Source organism: Lolium rigidum, chromosome 1 (assembly GCF_022539505.1).
Source record: "Lolium rigidum isolate FL_2022 chromosome 1, APGP_CSIRO_Lrig_0.1, whole genome shotgun sequence".
Lineage (NCBI taxonomy): Eukaryota > Viridiplantae > Streptophyta > Magnoliopsida > Poales > Poaceae > Lolium > Lolium rigidum.
In genome coordinates this window covers 178,232,147-178,255,359 of record NC_061508.1, presented here as the reverse complement: position 1 = coordinate 178,255,359, position 23,213 = coordinate 178,232,147, and the positions used below count along the sequence as shown (strand labels likewise).

The window sequence follows — 23,213 nt, the reverse complement described above, 5'->3', positions numbered from 1 at the left end:
ATCCGCACCACTTCCAGTATTAAGTTGGAAACAATTGTCAATTGCATTAAGTACTGTGCATAATGTAAACATTACGAATATCCTTAGACAAAACATTGATGTTTTATCCCTAGTGGCAACAGCACATCCACAACCTTAAAACTTTCTGTCACTGTCCCAGATTCAATGGAGGCAACCCACTATCTAGCATAAATACTCCCTCTTGGAGTCACAAGTATCAACTTGGCCAGAGCCTCTACTAGCAACGGAGAGCATGCAAGATCATAAACAACACATATATGATAGATCGATAATCAACTTGACATAGTATTCCATATTCATCGGATCCCAACAAACACAACATGTAGCATTACAATAAGATGATCTTGATCATGATAGGCAGCTCACAAGATCTAAACATGATAGCACAAGAGGAGAAGACAACCATCTAGCTACTGCTATGGACACATAGTCCAAGGATGAACTACTCACGCATCAGTCCGGAGGCGGGCATGGTGATGTAGAGCCCTCCGGTGATGATTCCCCTCTCCGGCAGGGTGCCGGAGGCGATCTCTAGAATCCCCCGAGATGGGATTGACGGCGGCGGCATCTCAGTAACTTTTCTCGTATCGTGGCTCTCGGTACTAGGGTTTTCGCGACGGAGGGATTATATAGGCGAAGGGGCAGAGTCAGGGGACGCTCGAGGGGCCCACCCCATAAGGCGGCGCGGCCAGGGGTGGGGCCGCGCCCCCCTATGGTGTGGCCGCCTCGTCGCCCCTCTCCGTCTCCTCTTCGGTATTCTGGAAGGCTCCGTGGAAAATAAAACCGTGGGCTTTTGTTTCGTCCAATTCCGAGATATTTCCTGTGTAGGATTTCTGACCAAAAACAGCAGAAAACAGGAACTGGCGCTTCGGCATCTTGTTAATAGGTTAGTGCCGGAAAATGCATCAAAATGATATAAAGTGTATATAAAACATGTGAGTATTGTCATAAAACTAGCATGGAACAGAAGAAATTATAGATACGTTTGAGACGTATCAGGGCACTCCATGATGTGCTTGTCTTCCTCGTTGTAAGGGAACTGCCTCCCGCACCAGTCGTTCAGGCACTGGATTGTCGGCTTCAGAAGCTGCTTCTTCGGCACGGGCAACTACATAGTCTAAGGTCTGATGAGGGATCGGAAAGGGGCACGGGGGGGAGGGGTTGTGGTGGCGGCGACGACGAGCGAGGGGGGAGCAGTGAGAACTGAGAAGGGAGATTGATGTTTAGGGAGATTAATGTTTCTTTATAGAGGGCTCTTCTTTTAACTGGAGCCTTGATGGCGCGTGAAGCACACGTTCGTTGGGAACCCCAAGAGGAAGGTGTGATGCGTAACAGCAAGTTTTCCCTCAGTAAGAAACCAAGGTTATCAAACCAGTAGGAGTCAAGGGCCACGTGAAGGTTGTTGGTGACGTAGTGTAGTGCGGCGCAACACCAGGGATTCTGGCGCCAACGTGGAATCTACACAACACAATCAAAATACTTTGCCCCAACGTAACAGTGAGGTTGTCAATCTCACCGGCTTGCTGTAAACAAAGGATTAAACGTATGGTGTGGAAAATGATGTTTGTTTGCGAAGAACAGCAGAGAACAGAGTTTGCAGTAGATTGTATTTCAGATGTAAAAGAATGGACCGGGGTCCACAGTTCACTAGTGGTGTCTCTCCAATAAGATAAATAGCATGTTGGGTGAACAAATTACGGTTGGGCAATTGACAAATAGAGAGGGCATAACAATGCACATACATATCATGATGACTACTATGAGATTTACTTAGGGCATTACGACAAAGTACATAGACCGCTATCCAGCATGCATCTATGCCTAAAAAGTCCACCTTCGGGTTAGCATCCGCACCCCTTACAGTATTAAGTTGCAAACAACAGGCAATTGCATTAAGTATGGTGCGTAATGTAATCAACACAAATATCCTTAGACAAAGCATTGATGTTTTATCCCTAGTGGCAACAGCACATCCACAACCTTAGAACTTTCTGTCACTGTCCCGCATTCAATGGAGGCATGAACCCACTATCGAGCATAAATACTCCCTCTTGGAGTTACAAGTATCAACTTGGCCAGAGCATCTACTAGCAACGGAGAGCATGCAAGATCATAAACAACACATATATGATAGATTGATAATCAACTTGACAAAGTATTCCATATTCATCGGATCCCAACAAACACAACATGTAGCATTACAAATAGATGATCTTGATCATGATAGGCAGCTCACAAGATCTAACATGATAGCACAAGAGGAGAAGACAACCATCTAGCTACTGCTATGGACCCATAGTCCAAGGATGAACTACTCACACATCAGTCCGGAGGCGATCATGGTGATGAAGAGTCCTCCGGGAGATGATTCCCCTCTCCGGCAGGGTGCCGGAGGCGATCTCCTGAATCCCCCGAGATGGGATTGGCGGCGGCGGCGTCTCTGGAACTTTTTCCGTATCGTGGCTCTCGGTAATAGGGTTTTCGCAACGGAGAGTATAAGTAGGCGGAAGGGCAGAGTCGGAGGGCTGACGAGGGGCCCACACCATAGGGCGGCGCGGGCCCCACCTTGGCCGCGCCGCCTTGTGGTCTGGCCACCTCGTGGCCCCACTTCGTATGCTCTTCGGTCTTCTGGAAGCTCCGTGGAAAAATAAGACCCTGGGCGTTGATTTCGTCCAATTCCGAGAATATTTCCTTTGTAGGATTTCTGAAACCAAAAACAGCAGAAAACAGGAACTGGCGCTTCGGCATCTTGTCAATAGGTTAGTGCCGGAAAATGCATAGTAACGACATAAAGTGTATATAAAACATGTGAGTATTGTCATAAAAGTAGCATGGAACATAAGAAATTATAGATACGTTTGAGACGTATCAAGCATCCCCAAGCTTAGTTCCTACTCGCCCTCGAGTAGGTAAACGATAACAAGGATAATTTCTGAAGTGACATGCTATCATAATCTTGATCAATACTATTGTAAAGCATATGAGATGAATGAAGTGATTCGAAGCAATGGTAAAGACAATGACTTAAACAGCTGAATCATATAACAAAGACTTTTCATGAATAGTACTTTCAAGACAAGCATCTATAAGACTTGCACAGGAGTAAACTAGTAAAGCAATAAATTCTTAGTAGAAAGCTTTGAAGCAACACAAAAGAAGATATAAGTTTCAGCAGTTGCTTTGAACTTCAACATGTTTATCTCATGGATATATCTCATGGATAATTGTCAACACAAAGTAATATGATGAATGCAAATAAGCAAGTATGTAGGAATCAATGCACACAGTTGACACAAGTGTTTGCTTCTAAGACCGAAAGAAGTAGGTAAAGACTCAACACAAAGTAGAAGAATGGGCCCTTCGCAGAGGGAAGCATGGATTACTGTTTTTGTGCTAGAGCTTTTCATTTTGAAAACATAGAAACAATTTTGTCAACGGTAGTAATAATTCATATGTGTTATGCATAAGATGTCCTATAAGTTGCAAGCCTCATGCATAGAGTACCAATAGTGCTCGCACCTTGTCCTAATTAGCTTGGATTTTCATGGATTATCATTGCATAACATATGTTTCAACCAAGTGTCACAAAGGGGTACCCCTATGTCGCCTGTACAAAGGTCCAAGGAGATAGATCGCATTTGATTTCTCGTTTTAGATATATCTCAACTTAGGACATCCATACTGGGACAACATAGACAACATATATTGGACTCCTCTTTTAATGCTTAAGCATTCAAACAACATATAATATTATCATAAGAGATTTGAGGATTGATGTCCAAACTGAAACGTCCACCATGATTCATGGTTTTAGTTAGCGGCCCAATGTTCTTCTCTAACAATATGCATACTCAAACCATTTGATCATGATAAATCACCCTTACTTCAGAGAAGACGAACATGCATAGCAACTAACATGATATTCAACAAAGGTGTAATAGTTGATGGCGTCCCCAGAAACATGGTTACCGCTCAACAAGCAACTTATAAGAAATAAGACACATAAGCTACATATTCAATACCACTATAATTTTTAAGGCTATTTTCCCATGAGCTATATATTGCAAAGACAAGAAATGAAATTTTAAAGGTAGCACTCAAGCAATTTACTTTGGAATGGCAGAGAAATACCACATAGTAGGTAGGTATGGTGGACACAAATGGCATAGGTTTTGGCTCAAGGTTTTGGATGCACGAGAAGAATTCCTTCTCAGTACAAGGCTTTGGCTAGCAAGGTTGTTTGAAGCAAACATAAGTATGAACCGGTACAACAAAACTTACATAAGAACATATTGCAAGCATTATAAGACTCTACACTGTCTTCCTTGTTGTTCAAACACTTCAAAATATCTAGACTTTAGAGAGACCAATCATGCAAACCAAATTTCAACAAGCTCTATGGTAGTTCTTCATTAATAGGTGCAAAGTACATGATGCAAGAGCTTAAACATGATCTATTTGAGCACAACAATTGCCAAGTATCAAATTATTCAAGACAATATACCAATTACCACATGAAGCATTTTCTGTTGCCAACCAAATAATAATGAACGAAGTAGTTTCAACCTTCGCCATGAACATTAAAAATAAAGCTAAGAACACCAGTGTTCATATGAACGAGCGGAGCGTGTCTCTCTCCCACACAAGCATGAATTTATTCAGAGAATGAAAATAACAAAACGAAAATAAAAGCACACAGACGCTCCAAGTAAAGCACATAAGATGTGACGGAATAAAAATATAGTTTCACTAGAAGTGACCTGATAAGTTGTCGATGAAGAAGGGGATGCCTTGGGCATCCCCAAGCTTAGATGCTTGAGTCTTCTTGAAATATGCAGGGATGAACCACGGGGGCATCCCCAAGCTTAGACTTTTCAATCTTCTTGATCATATTGTATCATCCTCCTCTCTTGATCCTTGAAAACTTCCTCCACACCAAACTCAAAACAAACTCATTAGAGGGTGACATAATCATTATTAACACTTCTGGACATTGCACAAAGCTACTGAAAGTTAATGGAACAAAGAAATCAATTCAACATAGCAAAAGAGACAATGCGAAATAAAAGGCAGAATTTGTCAAAATAGAACAGTTCGTAAAGACGAATTTTTCAGGGGCACTGAACTTGCTCAGATGAAAAAGCTCAAATTGAATGAAAGTTGCGTACATATCTGGGATCACACACGTAAATTGGCAGATTTTTCTGAGTTACCTACAGAGAGGTCTACTCAAATTCGTGACGACGAAGAAATCTGTTTCTGCGCAGTAATCCAAATCTAGTATCAACATTACTATCAAAGACTTTACTTGGCACAACAATGCAATAAAATAAAGATAAGGAGAGGTTGCTACAGTAGTAACAACTTCCAAGACTCAAATATAGAACAAAAGTGCAGAAGTAAAATAATGGGTTGTCTCCCATAAGCGCTTTTCTTTAACGCCTTTCAGCTAGGCGCAGAAAGTGCGAATCAAGTATTATCAAGAGATGAAGCATCAACATTAGAATTGGGAGTTTTCTCAACAATGCATTGTATCTTGTCTACGTAAGTTTCAGAGGCCCCCCTTTCATTACTTTTAGGCTTACTATCCTCCTCAAATAAATTTTCAGGAACAATCCAATCAAAATTCTTTTCTAGTGCCTCATGCATTCCTATGAGCTTAAGAGGTATTGGTACTTTAATCTCCCCCTCACAATCGGTTTTATTAGTGTACTTTAGTCTATCTTTTTCCATCTTTTCAAGGGTACTTGCAAAATTAGTATAAAAGCCAAGCATCTTATGTTGAATAAAAACTTTTCTAGCTTCTCTAGCTACATCACCAAATTCTTTAAGAAGGGTTTCTAAAACAAAATCTTTCTTCTCTCCTTCTTCCATATCAGATAGTGTAAGAAACATATGTTGCATTATAGGATTAAGATTAACAAACCTAGCTTCCAACATGTGCACTAAAGAGGCAGTAGCAATTTCATAAGTAGGAGCAAGTTCTACCAAGTGTCTATCTTCAAAATCTCTAACCGTACTAACATGAGTGAAAAATTCTTCTATATTATCTCTTCCAATGATAGACCCATGCCCTACCGTTATATCTTTCAGAGTGAACTTAGGAGAAAGCATGATGAAATAAACAAAAGATAAATAAAGTAAATGCAAGTAACTAATTTTTTTGTGTTTTCAATATAGAGAACGCAAACAAGACAGTAAATAAAATAAAGCAAGTAACTATTTTTTTTGTATTTTTGATATAGAGAAAGCAAACAAAGAAGTAAATAAAATAAAGTAAAGCAAGACAAAAACAAAGTAAAGAGATTGGATGTGGGAGACTCCCCTTGCAGCGTGTCTTGATCTCCCCGGCAACGGCGCCAGAAAATATGCTTGATGGCGCGTGAAGCACACGTCCGTTGGGAACCCCAAGAGGAAGGTGTGATGCGTACAGCAGCAAGTTTTCCCTCAGTAAGAAACCAAGGTTATCGAACCAGTAGGAGTCAAGGGCCACGTGAAGGTTGTTGGTGACGGAGTGTAGTGCGGCGCAACACCAGGGATTCCGGCGCCAACGTGGAACCTGCACAACACAATCAAAATACTTTGCCCCAACGTAACAGTGAGGTTGTCAATCTCACCGGCTTGCTGTAAACAAAGGATTAAACGTATGGTGTGGAAAATGATGTTTGTTTGCGAAGAACAACAGAGAACAGAGTTTGCAGTAGATTGTATTTCAGATGTAAAAGAAATGGACCAGGGTCCACAGTTCACTAGTGGTGTCTCTCCAATAAGATAAATAGCATGTTGGGTGAACAAATTACAGTTGGGCAATTGACAAATAGAGAGGGCATAACAATGCACATACATATCATGATGACTACTATGAGATTTACTTAGGGCATTATGAAAAAGTACATAGACCGCTATTCAGCATGCATCTATGCCTAAAAAGTCCACCTTCGGGTTAGCATCTGCACCCCATCCAGTATTAAGTTGCAAACAACAGACAATTGCATTAAGTATGGTGCGTAATGTAATCAACACAAATATCCTTAGACAAAGCATTGATGTTTTATCCCTAGTGGCAATAGCACATCCACAACCTTAGAACTTTCTGTCACTGTCCCAGATTCAATGGAGGCATGAACCCCACTATCGAGCTTTTTTTGAGTGGAATTTAGAAGTAACTACTTATGTTGATCTCTCCACACAACTCTTTTAGCTTATAGTGCTAACTGGTCGGCCTGGAAAATGCGTCCTAGTCAGCCTATTTGTGTATTCTAAAGCCAAAGGATGACATCCATTGTGGAGGATTGACTCTCTTTGAATAGGAAAAGAAGTTCCAGAATATCCCGATGTGTGTCTAGATGTGCATAATTCCAAACTATAAAACCTGCCATATTTTTTAATTTTTGTGCAGTCTACAGTGTATACTAAGATTTTGACATTGAGATTTTGCATGTTTGTAGATTTCATCATTGTCTACATCCAGGATTTTTTAAATTTTTTCCGAAACTTAAAACTATGATTACAACTTGACAAGGGCTCCCATCAGTATGGGGTGAGCAAGCCCTCCCATCAGTATCAGAGGAATTTGACAAGGCCTAGGCCTACAGGACGACTAGATACATCACCAAAAAGGTGATGCATGTCTCCTTGACCAAAATAGCAGTACCTATCTGACACAAGTACATGAACACAAGTACACCACCATAATAATACTACTACATTAACATAAGTATGAGCAATATAATAAAGTAAGAGTACTACTCCCTCTAATCTAATTTAAACCTAAATAAAACTTAAACTTCATCCTAAAATTAAACTAGTGCCTCGTCCTCATTCTTCGCTCATTTTTTGATGCAACACGGCGCATAGTGCACGACACTGCACTGCCATGGGCATGTCACCGGATCCATGTCCGTCTGTGCCCGCTTCTCGTCCCTTGCTTCACGCATCTGACACTGGCAGTGGCGCATGGCTGCCGGTGTCGCAGGAGCTTGCCGACGGCGCTGTACCTCCGCTTCGAACCTTTCCCGAGAAGCCTTCTTCTGCAAGAAGCGCATCGCTTGCTGGTGGGCGAACGCCTCATAATGGCGATGGGCTCTATCCTCGTAGAGCTTCTGTTGGAAAGCCTCCCAGATCCGGAAGTCATGCTCCTGGTTCGCGTCGTTGTCGGAGCTGTGCTCCGCGTCGGACTACGGCTCCGGCTCCAGCTCCGGTGGTGGTGGAGTCTGCGCGCGGCCTTTGAGGCCAAGCATGTAGAACCTCGTCATCCGATGATGAGGACATCCCATCTCTTGATACAACCGCTTTACCTACAGCCACACAAATACAAGGACCAATCACTCGAGCTCGTGCCAAACAACTTAACTATCAGGTACTTTCGTTTCTTGGAACTATTCCTCACATACATGAGAATATAATGCTGCCTAAATCAGATATGTTTGTTACTCTTAGGAATGATGGACCAAGCATGGATGAGGAGGACAAGCATTGGAGCATGATCACGCATGGAGGAGATGGCAGCAAGCATTTGAGGATTGAAGATGACGCCGCAAGTGGAGATTTCATAACTTTGAAGCCACCATAAGAAGAGATAAAGACCTGGACGAAATATAGAGTTTCCCACTTCATAATTTCGTCCATAGCATGTTATGGTGCTGCGTCACCTTTAGTTTTGGGCCAGGCCCATGTTATTTTAGCAAGAAATAAGTCAGCCACTTTTTAGAGTCCGTATTGAAGGGGGAAAGGCCTTCTAGGGTTTAGTTCGGCCACCATATGTATGGCTGGCCGAAACCCCACCTTTTCCTCCATTAAGTAACCCCATAGCCGTCATGTTTAGACTCGGATTTTGATTAGACTAAAAGTTAGCCATTGTAGCAACTCTCGTGTACTTCTTTTGAGGCCAACGCCCAGAACAAGACCGACTATTCGGAATCCCACCTTATTCAATAGAGCTTTCATCTTTCATCCGCAATATTCTGATTGAAATATTAGTTCTTACTTGTTCTCGATTTCAGGTAGGAATTAAGACCCTTGCTGGTCAGGCTGATCATGCATCCGCAAGATCAGTAACTCCCGGAGATTGTCCTAGCGATTGCATTGGCGCACGAGCTTTGCACGTGTAGTCGGATCGTCAAGCACGAACTCCACCAACAAATCGATCTATCCACGTCTCATCGAAAGATCGGCCACCTGTGCCCTATCAAGTGGTATCAGATTTCAGGTTGCTCGGTGAGATTTTTACTGTTTTACTAGTGTACATTGCATCTGCCATCATCCCATAAAGCACGAAAAAGCCAAAAAAATACAGTTAGGGTTTAGATCATATCGTCCCATAAACCCCCTGCCACGCCTTGCATTGTCTTTTCAGTTTTGCATAGTTGAATTTGTGTCTGCATCTTCATGTCGAGTTGCTGGTCTTAGCGTCTAGTTCCTTTAGAGTTTCGAGTTCTGGTCATATTAGTCACGCCGCCCACTCGCACCATACGCAGATCAACGCCATATACACCCACCATATACTTCCGCCACTGCCATATACACCCACCATATACACCCACCAGATCGTTTCCGCCACCGACATATACATCTGCCATATACCCTTTTTCCTACCGGGACACAGATTCGTGTTGTTTCTCTGCCGCGACAGAGTCCGTGTAGAATTAGGTTTCTATTGTTTTCCTTAATAGCTATTGCCTTCTAATTTCATCCTGCGCTGTAGAAAAATTCCCGTGAGATAAGTTTCGGCCGCCAATAAAGAATTGGAAGGAGAGCAAAACAAATAATTCTGGCTACATTGGTTTTTCAGCTTGGCGATCATTTTTCGCCACTGGCCGTTATAGCGACATTTTTTGGGCGCCTACGCGCTTTCCGGAGCACTTCCGAAATTTCGACAAAAAAATTTTCTGAGGCTATACTGTTTTTAGACCTCGGGGATCAGTTTGAGACACTTGCCATCATAGTGATTTTTCGCACCTCGCGTCGCCACATCATCGCCACCTCATCGCTGCTAGTTGCTTGTGTGCCGCGCCGTGACCTCGCTAGTGTTCTAGGCTCGCCTCTCTAGTACGGTCTAGCCTAGGATGAGCACAGTACCGTTGTTGAGCATACTTTCAATATTGCATTGCTGTTTTGACAATTGTTGTTTTGCTACCATATTAGCCTTCCTACAGCTCTACATATTGTCTCCACGTGCTTTGTGTCGACACCTGGTAATCGCTTTGGAAATCTTTGGAGACGCTGATCCTTGTTGGTTGCCATATCACCTTCCTCATGTTTGGTAAGAACTTGTAAGAGCTTTGTATTTTGCTTGACGAATTGCGCGTGAACCACCATATTCCGTAGTTTGTAGGCATATACATTTGTGCTTTTTGTGTACTAACCATGTCAGGACCTACACCGGGAGCTGTTGACCCAGCAAAGATTACGACTGAGGAGTTGCATGCTCATTTCACCCACCTTTTGGGCGGGCATGCACGCGACGTCGATGCGCGCATTGGTGATGTGGACGCCAAACTCACCGATGCGATGGACAAGCTGGATGGCCTCGAGACAGCTTTCAACTCCAAGCTCGACGCCAAGTTCCACGAGCTCTTGACTCGGTTGCCGCCACCTCGCGACAACATATGTTGACGCGCGCGCCGCGTTCCTCGTGCGGATGTGCCTGCGGGTACCGCTCCTGCAGCAGTAGCCGCACATGACGCGCCTTCTGATGAAGGATATGAAGACTATGAAGGGGATGAGGACGAGCTGGTGGATGAGAACGTGCTGGACAGCGAGGAAGTCGAACAACCTGCACCTGGTCGGCCACGCCAACTGAACCACAACGCTCCCCACGACCGGTACGTGATGATGATCATGTTGCTAAACTTAAATTGAATATTCCACCATTTGAGGGTAGATATAATCCTGATGCATATCTTACATGGGAATTGGAAGTAGAACAACGCGTTGCATGTTTAAAATACCCTGATCACTTGCGTGTTAGTGCTGCTACTTGTGAGTTCAAATTTTTTTCTTCTATTTGGTGGTCTGAACATTGTCGAGCACATCCTGCTAATATTCCTACTACTTGGGTTGGTTTAAAACTTGCTATGCATACTCGTTTTGTTCCTCCACAGTATCAGCGTGATTTACGTAAGAAATTGTCTCGCTCAGAACAAGGGAAAAATTCTGTAGAAGACTATTATCAAGAATTGCAAACTGGTATGATTCGCTGTGGTGTTGTAGAGGATAATGAGGCTATGCTTGCACGTTTCTTTGGTGGTTTGAATAAAGAGATTCAGCATATTTTAGATTATAAGGAGTACAACACTATTACTCGCTTGTTTCATCTGGCTTGCAAAGCTGAACGTGAAGTGCAGGATCGTCAACCACCATGGAGAAGAGCTAACGTTTCTGTAGGTCGTACATCGTCGTGGTCTCCGCGACAATCAGCGCCACCATCTCGTGGGACTACACCAGCACCTACTACCTCCATGTACACTGCGCCTGCATCACGAGCACCACCTGCTGCTATTCCACCACCATCAGCTGGTCCTCCTCGGAGCTCATCTTCCATGGCCTCCACGGGGAAGACGCGCGACATTCAATGTCGCAAATGCTTGGGATTTGGTCACATAGAGAGAGAATGCAGAACCAAGCGGGTGATGTTGGTGCGTGAAGATGGAGAATATGATTCTGCAAGTGACTTTGATGAAGATACATTGGCCCTTATTGCTGCACGTGATGGCGCCAATTCTGATTCTGAGAGAGAGATGGAGGTAATGGACGCTGACACTGCTGATCAGTACAGGAGCTTAGTTGCACAACGTGTGTTGAGCGTGCAATTGAGCAAAGCTGAGCATGATCAACGCCACAATCTTTTTCAAACAAGAGGCGTTGTAAAAGAGCGAGCTATATGGATCATCATTGATGGAGGGAGCTGCAATAATCTGGCTAGCGTTGACATGGTGGAGAAGCTTTCTCTCCCTACAAGACAGCGCACACATCCATACTACATTCAATGGTTTGAGAGCTCTCGGAAGCTCAAGGTAACAAGAACTACACGTGTGCATTTTACTATTGGTACATATTCTGATTTTGTTGATTGTGATGTTGTACCTATGCAAGCTTGTTCTTTGTTACTTGGTAGACCTTGGCAATTTGATAGAGAATCTGTTCATAATGGTAGAACTAATCAGTATTCTCTTATGCATGATGGAAAGAAAATGGGTCTCAAACCTATGACTCGTGAACAAATAGTAAAAGATGATCTTGCTAGAGCTAGTAGAGTAAAAAATTAGGAGAAACATAAGAGTGAGAATCAGATTGTTGCTGCAGATTTTGTGCCACATAAGACTAATACTAAATCTGATTCAAACCATGCTACTGAAATTCGTTTGAAGAATCCTTGTTTGCTTGCTAGCAAATCTGATATTGCTGAACTTGATGTGAACACTACTCAATGCTATGCTATCATTTGCAAAGAAGTTCTGTTTTCATTTGAGGATATGCCTCCTTCTTTGCCACCTGCGGTTGCTAACCTTTTGCAGGAATTCATTGATGTGTTCCCACAAGATGTTCCACCAGGATTGCCACCTATTCGTGGGATAGAACACCAAATTGACTTGATTCCAGGAGCTTCGCTGCCCAACCGTGCACCATATCGTACCAATCCTGAAGAGACCAAAGAGATTCAGCGACAAATTCAGGTTCTCCAAGATAAAGGTTACCTTTGGGAGTCTCTTAGCCCATGTGTTGTTCCTATTATCTTGGTACCTAAGAAAGATGGTTCTTCACGCATGTGTACAGATTGTAGAGCTATTAATAATATTACCATTCGATACCGTCATCCAATACCTCGTTTAGATGATATGCTTGATGAATTGAGTGGTTCTATTATGTTCTCTAAAGTTGATTTGCGTAGTGGTTACCACCAGATTCGTATGCAATTAGGAGATGAATGGAAAACAACGTTTAAAACTAAGTTCGATTTATATGAGTGGTTAGTAATGCCTTTTGGTTTAACTAATGCACCTAGTACTTTCATGAGACTGATGAACGAAGTTTTACGTGCTTTTATTGGACGTTTTGTGGTGGTATACTTTGATGATATTCTGATTTATAGCAAATCTTTGGAGGAACATTTGGATCATTTACGTGTTGTTTTCAATGCTTTACGTGATGCACGTTTGTATGGTAATCTTGAGAAGTGCACCTTTTGCACCAATCGAGTTGCGTTTCTTGGCTATGTTGTTACTGTGTAGGGAATTGAAGTTGATCCAGCCAAGATTGAGGCAATTGAGAGTTGGCCGCAGCCAAAGACGGTCACACAAGTGAGGAGTTTTCTTGGCCTCGCTAGTTTCTATAGGCGCTTTGTGAAAGATTTTGGATCCATTGCCGCGCCGCTGAATGAGCTTACAAAGAAGGATGTGCCCTTTGTGTGGGGCGATGAACAACAAGAAGCCTTTATGATTCTGAAAGATAAGTTAACACATGCTCCATTACTCCAACTTCCTGATTTCAATAAGACTTTTGATCTTGAATGTGATGCTAGTGGAATTGGTTTGGGAGGTGTGTTATTACAAGAGGGCAAACTTGTTGCATATTTTAGTGAGAAATTGAGTGGGCCTAGTCTGAACTATTCTACTTATGATAAAGAATTATATGCACTGGTTCGGACATTAGAAACTTGGCAACATTATTTATGGCCTAAAAAATTTGTTATACATTCTGATCATGAATCTTTGAAGCATATTCGTAGTCAAGCTAAGTTGAATCGCCGCCATGCAAAGTGGGTTGAGTTTATTGAGTCTTTTCCTTATGTTATCAAACACAAAAAGGGTAAAGATAATGTTATTGCTGATGCTTTGTCGCGCCGTTATGCTATGCTATCTCAACTTGACTTCAAGATTTTTGGATTAGAAACCATAAAGGAATAATATTTGCATGATGCTGAATTGTAAAGATGGTAGAACATGGAACAAATTCGTCCTCAATGATTGATTTGTGTTCCGTGCTAACAGGCTATCCATCCCAGATAGTTTCGTTCGTCTTTTGTTGTTGCAGGAGGCGCATGGAGGAAGATTGATGGGTCACTTTGGTGTGAAGAAGACGGAGGATGTACTTGCTGCACACTTCTTTTGGCCACGTATGTGTCGAGATGTTGAGAGATTTGTGGCACGCTGCACTACATGTCAAAAAGCTAAGTCTCGACTTAATCCACATGGTTTATATATGCCTCTTCATGTTCCTAGTGTACCTTGGGAGGATATTTCTATGGATTTCGTTTTGGGTTTGCCTCGTACACAGAAGGGGAGGGATAGTATCTTTGTTGTTGTGGATAGATTTTCTAAGATGGCACACTTTATTCCATGTCACAAAACTGATGATGCTACACATGTTGCTGATTTGTTCTTTCGCGAAATTGTGCGTTTACATGGTGTGCCAAATACTATTGTTTCTGATCGTGATACTAAGTTTCTTAGCCACTTTTGGAGATGTTTATGGGCTAAGTTAGGGACTAAATTGCTGTTTAGTACTACATGTCATCCCCGAACTGATGGACAAACTAAAGTAGTAAATAGAACATTGTCTACTATGTTGCGGGCTGTTTTGAAGAAGAACTTAAAATTGTGGGAAGAATGTTTACCCCATATTGAATTTGCTTACAATCATTCGCTGCATTCTACCACTAAGATGTGCCCTTTTGAGATTGTGTATGGTTTTGTACCACGTGCACCTATTGATTTGTTGCCTTTACCATCTTCGGTGCAAAATAATTTGGATGCTACAGACCGTGCTGAATTGATACTAAAATTGCATGAGACTACTAAAGAAAACATAGAACGCATGAATGCTAAGTATAAAATTGCTGGGGATAGAGGAAGAAAGCATGTTGTGTTTGATGTTGGTGATCTTGTTTGGTTGCATTTGCGCAAAGATCGTTTTCCTGAATTGCGCAAGTCTAAACTAATGCCACGCGCTGCTGGTCCTTTTAAGGTGTTAGAGAAAATAAATGATAATGCATATAAACTTGAGCTTCCTGTAGAATTGGGTCAGGTTAGTCCTACATTTAACATTGCAGATTTGAAGCCTTACTTTGGTGAAGAAGAGGAGCATTCGTCGAGGACGACTTCAATTCTAGAAGGGGGGCATGATGAGGACATCCCATCTCTTGATACAACCGATGTACCTACAGCCACAAAAATACAAGGACCAATCACTCGAGCTCGTGCCAAACAACTTAACTATCAGGTACTTTCATTTCTTGGAACTATTCCTCACATATATGATGCTGCCTAAATCAGATATGTTTGTTACTCTTAGGAATGATGGACCAAGCATGGATGAGGAGGACAAGCATTGGAGCATGATCAGGCATGGAGGAGATGGCAGCAAGCATTTGAGGATTGAAGATGACGCCGCAAGTGGAGATTTCAGAACTTTGAAGCCACCATAAGAAGAGATAAAGACATGGACGAAATATAGAGTTTCCCACTTCATAATTTCGTCCATAGCATGTTATGGTGCTTGCGTCACCTTTAGTTTTGGGCCAGGCCCATGTTATTTTCGCGAGAATTAAGTCAGGCACTTTTTAGAGTCCGTATTGAAGGGGGAAAGGCCTTCTAGGGTTTGGTTCGGCCACCATATGTATGGCTGGCCGAAACCCCACCTTTTCCTCCTTTAAATACCCCCATAGCCGTCACGTTCAGACTCGGATTTTGATTAGACTAAAAGTTAGCCATTGTAGCAACTCTCGTGTACTTCTTTTGAGGCCAACGCCCAGAACAAGACCGACTATTCGGAATCCCACCTTATTCAATAAGGCTTTCATCTTTCATCCGCAATATTCTGATTGCAATATTAGTTCTTACTTGTTCTCGATTTCAGGTAGGAATTAAGACCCTTACTGGTCAGGCTGATCGTGCATCCGCAAGATCAGTAACTCCGGGAGATTGTCCTAGCGATTGCATTAGCGCACGAGCTTTGCACGTGTAGTTGGATCGTCAAGCACGAACTCCACCAACAAATCGATTTATCCACGTCTCATCAAAAGATCGGCCACCTTTGCCCTATCATCCGATGGCGCCGCATTTTTGAGGTGGAGAGGAGAGAATGGAGCGTCGGCGGTCCGTGGTGGAGATGAGAGGATAGCACCGCAGTGGTGGACGGCGTAGGTACTTTATGGTGGTGGCAACTACCCGCATTTACGGCTGCGTAGGCGACTGGACGCCGCGTGGCTAGCCGCTGCCCTCGTGGCCGCTTCGGTTTCCGCACGGGAGACCACTAAATGCTGACGACCAACCTTCCCGCGTCGCGGCCGATGCGAATCGTCGCTTTCTCTCGCTGACAAGGCGGCCCCAGGATATTTTTTCATTTTTTCGAATCTTAAAACTATGATTGATTTTTTTAAAAATAAAGTGCTACATGTAGCTCGGCCTCCGTTTGCAATTTTTGGCCTGGTGATTATCTTTCATATATTTTTCTTCGCGAGGAGTTGCAACATGGGTTGCAACTGAGATTTATTTAATGACATCAACTGTTTGAGAACGAAGTTAAGTTCACATCAGTCCACAAATCGCACCCTAAATTTATATCGCCATGGCAGCAGATCTGACAAGTGCATTTAGTTATTGCGACCGTCTAAAATTTAACATACATCAATTTCCGATGATACGCAGATACATAGCGATTCCTTGGCTTCTGGGCCAGCAGACCATCTGCTCATCCCCCGTCCATTTTGGATGGACGGACACGATTGCTCCTAGAGAGTCGAGGAGACGCCTGTAGGCTCGCCATATGCTGACAGTCAAAGTCAAAGAAACCCGTTCCGCTAGCGAGTTGACTATAAGGGCTAAACGCTAAACTCTCTCGTTCCATTCACTTTCTTCCTCTCTCCACCTCAAACAAACTTTTGTTCGTCGCTCTCTCCTCCAGCAATGTCTTCAATGTTCCGCTCGTCGGCGGTCAAGGCCGCGGAGAAAAAACGCCGGTACGAAATTTGGAGAGACGGCTCCAGAAACCAAGTGGGCTCGCCGTCGCCGCCGCCTAAACGTGTCCGTGCTGTGCTCACCAAGTAAGTTTCCTTCACCATGTACTTTCGTTTCTTCTTGCCCGGGCTCAAGCTCTTTAAGAGTCTCTATGCTTATACATCTTAAAGGGCTAGAAGTTCCAACGACACCCGTACTGCACCAACTTCCACGACCAAGGAATCGTCGTCGTCCGATGATTTCAACCCGGCCCTACCCCGGCGAAAGTAGGTAGCACCAAGCACTACTTCTTCTTCTTCTTCTTCTTCTTCTTCTTCTTCTTTGCGCTGAATTGGTACCGATGATTTTTGTGACGCCCCGAAACTGGTACCATGAGGATCCCAGCGAACCCGCCGAAATCCGCACGATATCGATTCAGAGACGCCCTCCGACACGACGTGCGCGACGAATCACACACGTGATGCCAGAGGAATTAACACGAGCGGTAACATTACAACAGGATTACAATAGAGCCCACAAGATACATATATTACAACAACGACTCCAACGAGTCAAGATACAAATATACAATACAAAGATCCAAATCATACAGAAGATCAAAAACGTCCGAGTACGGACAAGATACAAATTGGACTAAGAGTCCTGAAGATAACCAGTGGCGTCCATAACCCTGCCCAGGCCAAGCCGGAAGGGTAACCTTGCTAACGTCGTCATCTCGCACCTGTCAAAGTCGGGCCGGTTGCCGACAAAAGGGAGGAAGCAAAAGAGAAAGGGGAAAAGGCGAGAGTAAGTACCAAGGAACGAACTCCGGCACGTACTTAGCGAGACTAGAAATGGCTATGCTCGCCGAGCGAGTATATATATATATCGCCTGGGGCTATATGGTAGGTTTAGCGACAGCAGTAACTATAACCAATAGAGACACACTACAACATACGTCTACTCGGAGAAGGTAAGAGAGCGCATAAGGTAACAGTATAGATACTACACAAACATAACCCGACCAAATACACATATCCCCTTCAACAATTGCGAAGAGGCAATGTAAAAGGCACTCAACGGTGGACAAGTTTTATTAGGTATCGGTTGTAGTAATGCTATATTACTACGCAAGTTATTATCGGATTATTAGCAACAAGATAACTCGTGTAAGTTGTTCTATGATCAAGCTATACAATTCCAAGTCGTCCATAACCGCGGACACGGCTTATCGATAAGATGTACACCCCTGCGGGGGTTGCCCAAATGTAACCATACGCATGCTCGACCCACTTACGACAGGTGGATGTCTCACAACAAGACCGTTCCCAGCTCAACAAGAAAGTCTAGGGGGGCCACCCGACTAAGCTACCCGTAACGAAGTCCGGCCGTACTCCGAAGCGGACTCAGGGTTTGCGACGGCGGCTAGGCGTGCGAACCACACGCTTTCGCTAAACGTCCCGCGGGGTACAGTACAGAATATAAACACCCGAAGGCAACAGTAATAAACACCCGAAGGCAACAGTAATAAACACCCGAAGGCAACAGTAATAAAGCATGGCATACATGGCATAGGCAAATAAAACCAAGGTTGTGGCCCCCTTTTCAACTGACTTGAGAAAAGGTAATGGGTGAGGGGGGTCCCAATAATCGTCCCCACGCATGGGTAGAGCGCTCAATCTCGGAACGGATAACAAGAACTCGGGTCCTAGGGGACATTAGCGAGTCAAAGTTCCGATGCTTTCGCAAAGGGGCTCACGGATGCCTCTCGCTTACAATTTTAGTTGTTAACAATTAAGTAAAGCATGTGTATCTCCAACAACGGATATAGCATGTGATAACCTCCCAACAACCCAACATATCCCGATAACAGATCGAGATAAACAACAGATCCTAAACACGCCTACGACTCGCAAGGCTCAAACATCAAGCAACGGCTATGGGTAAGGAATGATACATATAGGATTATTATGGTAAACAAGGGGAATAGGACACGTGACTCGATAAAGAATCGCAACATAAGGATAGCAGTGCGAGGGAGAATGTAAATAGGTGAAGAGAGAGGGCTCGCCTGTGAAAAACTGCAGAAGAACTTGTCGGAGAACTCGTCGTATCTCACATCAACACTTCGTGATCCTATCCGGAAAGAAGCAAATGCTGGAACACACAACACATGCAAGTCTTACTACTACGGATAAAGAATCGGCATGATCAAGATGATATGCATGACATGGCAAACATGATGCGGTGCAACTTATCCATATTAAGCGGAATCGGAATCCCGACAATTAAATATTAGGTTTGAGTTGTTTATTTACCCCGTATATTAACTTTTGGTTAGCATGGCATAAACATGGCATGGGTGCGCTACGCAAAATTAAATGAAACCGGGATAAGATAATAACAATCCCGAACAATTCCATATTTAGTTATTAGGTGTATCACTATTACCCAAACAACCACATATGCGATGCACAAGATGATATGCGATGCACACATGACGATATGATAAATGCAACAAGTTATATAACATTTAGAAAATAGGGCTTATGGTCGAGGTCTCACGGCATCGGATCGGAGAGCGTACATCGGATTGGAACGAAAGTGGCGGAAGTCGCCGATGTTGGAGAAGTAGTCGCATAGCCCCCGTCTTAATGTTCCTGTGTTGAAGTAGTCGTCGTGGTTGCAGAAGTAATGAAATATCGTCGCTCCACCATTGTGACCGGCAACCAGAGAACGAGAAGGTACATGCATACAACTGAAATTAATCAGATAGCTGGATCCATTGAAGTTGTACATGCACGTGCTTGTGCTAGGTGAGAAGAGATAGAATAGGCAAAGTATGCAGCAACAGGAGCTGAACACGCACCATGCTTGCAGCTTAGAATATTGATGTTGATTAGCACGGAACCATACAGGGAATCAGAACGATCGCGTCTAGCGCATCAAGGAAAAAGGAATGCAGCGGCCCAGCTACTGTAACTGTCGGCCAACACAAGGATCAAGTGGAGTTGGTGCGGTGGTAGGCTTTGGCTTGCAACGATAGGACTAGTTGGCCACACGGGATAGCAGAGGAGTTGCAGATGTGTCAACGCGAGCCATGGGAAAGATGTTTGTGCGTGGAGACTGTCTCACTCAGGCATTTGGTCGAACAACATAGGAGCAAGGAACTGACACACATAGGTTGCACTGCAGGGGACGCAAACTGAAACATACATCAGCAGAGCTGGTACTAATTCGCATGCGCAGGAAAACAACAAGGAGTGCCGGCTCGACTTGGCGTGCTCGGCCGGAAGAAAAGGAGCAGGCCAGCATGTGCCCGGGGACACGCAGATGCGGAAGGACACCGTCGGCGGGAGCGGGTCGAGGTGGGGTGCGGCGGAGGCAGGGACGGCGTCGTGGCGACGCAGCCACGGAGCGCGGGGAGCATGAGGGGCGCGGCGGCCGGCGGTCCTGGCCGTAGTGGAGGCCCAGGACGGGGACGGCGCTAGCGGCGGCCACCGTTCGACGAGGAGGAGCGCACCCGCAGGGGCTCCTGGCGGCGCGGACGGCGCAGAGAGGCTCGGGGTCGGGCAGCGGCCAGGGAGAAAGACGAGCAGCGGCGCTGCGCTCGCGTCGCCGTGGAGAGGAGGGAGAGCAGCGAGCGAGGAGGAATCGACGGGGTCGGGCTCAAGGCGAGCGCGTCGGGAACAAGAGGCTTGCGGGAGAGAGGGAGTTGGGGCCGAGGACCCGATCGCGAAGACTTGCGGCGGCGGGAGGGGGTCTTGGCAAAACTGCCAGGGAGGATCCGGTTGGAACCCTATGGTTCCTCCGTTTGGGCTTGATGGCTGCCGGCTGGGCCTTCCTAGACCTGGCCGGTTGGTCTGATCTCTTTTTTTTTATTTTTTTAAAACTGTTTCCTTTTTTTTATTTGTTTCCTGTTTATTTTAAAACCATTTAAAAATGGTTTTGATACCATAAAAATACTAGAACAATATAGATTTAGTTTTGGGATGAAAAGTAGAGAATAACTTTGCCATACAAATAAAGTTGAATGAAATAATTTATGGTCCAAAAATATGCATGATATCATGATTATGCATAAAAGAAAAATAACAAACAAATCTAATAGGGGTACTACCCGGGGCCGTTACAATTTTGCCCTGAAGGAAGCGGCGCCGACGATCGACACCACGGTCGCCATCTTGATGGAAAAAAACGAGGAGCTCAGCTTAGAGTGTAATCGCCTCCGAGACGATTTGGCTGCCAAGAAGAAGAATTCCAAAAATCTTGTGGATCTCATTTGCAGCCTTCGCAATGAGCGCGACATGTTGAAGAACGAGCTGATTAAGGAGAAAGAGGAGAACATTGCATCAACGGAGAAAGCCAACGGCATAATGAAGCATATGGGCCTCAAAAGAGACAAGTCTGATATAGAGCGCAAATTCCTTCTTGAGGATAAAGTAGAGCTCCTAAAGTTAAACCTTCAATTTGCTGACATCGCCGTCCTTGCCCAGCTCGAGAGGCAGAAGGCACATGATAAGTTGATGGACCTGATGTTGGAGAGATGCTGTGAAAGAGAAGAGACATTGAAAGAAATGAGCAGTTTGGTGGGATCAATGAGTGGCGTCGGGCAAACTTCGCAGAATCCGCCCCGGCTGAGCTCCAGGGCCGGAAATTCCAGCGGAACCAGCAATGCAAGTTATGCGCACCTGCAACTTCTACTCATTGATTAGAGGTCGCACGACATGGCATTTTCCCTCGAAGTCGTAATAGTAATAGTTGTACTACTTAGTATGTGACCTTTTTGTAAAATAATTTCTTACATGTATTAGAAACTACCCCCTCTCCTTTGTGGTTGCACCCGGGACATTGTCATCTGGCCCTCTTCTGGACAAACCCCCTCGGGAAGGACAATATATTTTGCACATTTCGCTAGTACTTCTAATTCCACCACTTCTTATTTTCCTAATCCGTTAAATCATTAATTAGATGAGCAACTGATGGAAGTTGCGATAGATTAGACCACCAAGTGGTCAATTGTGCAAAAGATATGTCCAACTACTGCGTAGTGTTTTATGCAAAAGAGTGATATGGAGATCTGGTGGCATCTTGAATTTCATCTTCAGTGGTAGGCATGCTTCACTTATAGCTGGAGTACATTGCGGACCTGGTGCATTTCAGGGAGATGTCTTTATAATGCTACGGAGTTGTCTGTTCACTGCTTGCTTTGTCTGCTCAAACGTCTCTCTTCTTGTCAGTCTCGCAGGAGAGACTCCTATTAAAAATGACATTTCCACCGCTCGTGGGTCCCGAGCCTCGGAGCCGCAACGGAGGAGTGTCCTCCCTCTGCCTAGGCTTTTGGCCCGAGGCTATCCAGCGGGAATTGGGGAGTTGATGCTTCTCCATCGGAGTGTAGGACGAATGATAGAAGATTCGAGAGATAACAAATGTAGCAATACTAATATTCTATGGTCCAACATGTGAAGCTGCCATTTACTAGTGAACAATAGTAAATTGCACCTGCTTCGAATGGTTATTATTATTATTTTGCGGGACAATTCTAACATTATCATGGCATAATAATAACGGTTGTGCTATGTCTCAGTCAACTGAGAATTTCTTAAGCCTATGTCACTTACAAAAAAGTACAGTACTTGAGTTGCACTTTATAGTTAAAAAGTGAAATTGCACTTTTCTACCAGAAATGTGCAACTGGACCAAGTTGCACTTTTATTTGAACTGCAGTTGCACTTTTCTGAGGTGACTTAGACTTAAAAAAATCTCAGTCAACTGAGATATAGAGACACCCTAATAATAATAAGGGTTAAGTGCATTTTTTGTCCCTCGTGTCTTGCAGAATTCTAACTTTGGACCCTGAACTTTGTTTTGATCTAAACATGCCCTCAAACTCTTAATTAATTTCAATTTAGGTCCTTGGAAGTGGTTTAACGATGGTTTACCGGTTTTTTACTCTCTCCTTTTGCCACCGTGATCAGATTTGGATAGGTTTAGGCCACGTAGGACCATCTCATCTCGAGATCATTAATGCATTTAGCATTACGAATGTTCGCTAGCTATCGTGATCATTATCCTTATGGTGTGTAACAGCCCTTACTCTTCTCCAACACCTAGCGGTGGCACCTCACACAATGAGGGCGGATAAACCTAGCGGAAAAGGCAGAAGCGGAAGACATTAGAGGGCTTTTGCATCGGGAGGAAAGGCAGAAGCGGCTGAAGTGGCGAGGACGGTTGCACCGAGCAAGAAAGACCGAGGCG

The 23,213-nt window shown here is 44.1% G+C and overlaps 1 long non-coding RNA gene across 1 annotated transcript; it reads right to left on the bottom strand.

The window, feature by feature from the left end:
• Positions 1-19,063: 19,063 nt before the first annotated feature.
• LOC124682766 lies at positions 19,064-20,317 on the bottom strand. Its single transcript, XR_006996430.1, has 3 exons — positions 19,825-20,317; positions 19,521-19,713; positions 19,064-19,112 (listed from the first exon to the last, which is right to left on the bottom strand). It is a non-coding gene; the product is annotated as an uncharacterized LOC124682766 (long non-coding RNA).
• Between the last annotated feature and the right edge of the window lie 2,896 nt (positions 20,318-23,213).